This window comes from Myotis lucifugus, unplaced genomic scaffold (assembly GCF_000147115.1).
Source record: "Myotis lucifugus unplaced genomic scaffold, Myoluc2.0 scaffold_453, whole genome shotgun sequence".
Taxonomy (NCBI): Eukaryota; Metazoa; Chordata; class Mammalia; order Chiroptera; family Vespertilionidae; genus Myotis; species Myotis lucifugus.
In genome coordinates this window covers 660,335-662,810 of record NW_005871501.1, presented here as the reverse complement: position 1 = coordinate 662,810, position 2,476 = coordinate 660,335, and positions in this window count along the sequence as shown.

Here is a 2,476-nt window from a genome sequence, read left to right as displayed (position 1 = left end):
AAAACATATTAAATTAACACATAGATATACATATGATAGTGTGTACACTATCACAGGGCATAATCTTTGCAAACCTGTCTGAGTGTACAGTATTGATGCACAACAGCACGGACTGGTGTATGAAGCACAGAGCAATCTGCCACAGCACTCAAACCTCCCCTGTAAGTACACCCCCTCGTCTCCTACAAGGTGGTGTGCTTTGGCCAGAAGCCATCTGGTTCCCTGGCAAAACAGCACTGTTAGAAGTGTTCAAACGCATCTCTGTCCGTAACGCTGCACAAGGATGCATATCTAACAGCACTCATTCTGAACTGCAGGCTGAGACTGGAGGAGGAGGAGGTAGAAGTAGGATGGCTTGGATGGATGTCAACGGTCCAGTCAGGAAGTGAGACCTAGGCCTGGAGGAACACAGCTGTGCCAGACAACTAGCAGGTGTGACCAGCCACTCAGACACTAGATGGGAAAGATTTAAACATTGGGGAACAAAAGCCGGAAAAAGAAACTGGGGGGAGAGCAGGTTAGTGGGTGCTAGTTAAATTGTGGGTGCAGGTGATCTCAACAGGTTAGACTGTAATATACAGGTGTCACTGCCAAAGTGCAAAAACTAAATGCTAGAAGACCCCAGAGAAAGGCACCGATGGGCAGGATGGGACGATGACTTCACAGAGGCCAGCTCCTATAGACTTGGAATATTCTTTAGTTAATAAGTAAATGTAAACTCCCCATTCGAGCCCCTTCACTAAAGATAAACCTGAAGAGGCACTATATTATGTTCAAATATAACTTTAAAAAGAGAAATTAGAATTCTTTAGATATCAAGAAAAACTCATGCATAAAAGCCACTCAGATTGGGTGTTTTGAACACACAAATGGGATTCTTTAATTATATCAAATTTTCTCAAATTTTAAATTTATTTGATGTCTTCAAAATAAAATATAACTTAATATAGCATTTAAAAATAGCAATACCGTTCATGTTACTGAAGTTATTTAAGCACATTCATTCATTCGATGGGATTTTAACACAAATCAGCAGAGACCTGGTTGTATTTTTAAGTGTCTCAAGCGCAATTCAGTGACTGACGCCAAGGGCTTCGTGCCCCTCTCATCCCGGGAGGACCTTCCTGGCCCCACAGAACCGGGGTTCCCTGGGCTCAGCGTTGGGAGAGCTCCTCGCGGGGCACAGGCTTCAGGGGCTGCCATGGGCTGAGGCCCCGCAATGGCTTCCCTGGAACCGTCATTGCTGGTGCCCTTCACGCCACGAGTGAAGGTGAAGTGAGAAATGGCCATAACCTCAGGCCCACGGCTGTCCCCACATCTCCCTGCAATCCTGTCCTGGCCAGAACCACGTGGCTGTGGGGGGTCTCAGTCTGACACAGGAGGTGGGGGGATGGGTGGGGGGCGCTGGGAAACTCTGGATCCACACGGGCACGAGGAGGGCCCGGGCTCCGTCACACTCTGCAGGGAGCAGCGGGCCTGGCAGGTGAGGATGGAGGGAACCCCGACCTCAGAAGGCGGCTCCCTACGCAGCTGGTGCCCGCAGAGCGGGGGTCCCGCCGGGAGGACCGAGCCCGGCCTGCCCTGCCCTGCCCTGGCCTGGCCTCCTTCTGGGGGAGGGAATGGACCACCTGCAATGGGCGCTGCTCCTCTGCGGGGCTGGCCTAGGAGGCCCCAACACGGACTCCTCACCGCGGGCTTAGCTGCTCCAGGGCCCCGCCCGCCGCCTTCTGTCCTCCAGCCCATGGGCCCATGCCTGCCTCGTGCTTCCTGAGGCCATGAGCACCCGAAAGCCACCAACTTCCAGAGGCAGGGACTCCAACTTCCGGCAGGGGCGGAGCTTCCTGGGGAAAGCAGGGACTCCTGCAGGGGCAGGACTTCCTGGTGGAGGGCAGGGAGCAGGGGTGGGCGGGGTGGCGCCCCCTGCTGGCCGGAGGGCGGCAGCCCCGGAAACGCATGGCCACAGTGTGTCCACTCTCAGAAGTCTGGTCCCCTGATGGTGGGGAGAGCAGAGCTAGGCTCTCACTTCAAGTCAGGCGGGTCTGGCTTCTCCTATGGTGACTGTCACTTAGGGAATGTCTACTTCACATCTTAATAATAAGGTATGACTTTCTAAATACTGTCTTGTTAATTCTGTGTTAGCAGTCAAAAGCTGAATTCCAAATGTGTTTTCTTCTTTTCTGCTGTAAAAGCCCTAACCACACACATTCCTCTTGCCCAGGTAAGAAAACCACCCCCCTCCTTGCCATGAGATGGGTGCCTGTGGATAGTGAGGGTCGGTCACATACACAGCAATGAAAAGATAAAGGCACCTGAGCATCAAAAATACCACTGCCATTCTGGTAATGTCTCCAGGAAAGGGGTTATATGTCACTTTCTCTCTGTACTTTCTCACAGTGCCTAGCACATAGTAGGTGCACATGTGGGGTGACCAACTTGTCCCACCTTCGGGCTCTTTGGTCTTGGGCCAGAACAACTA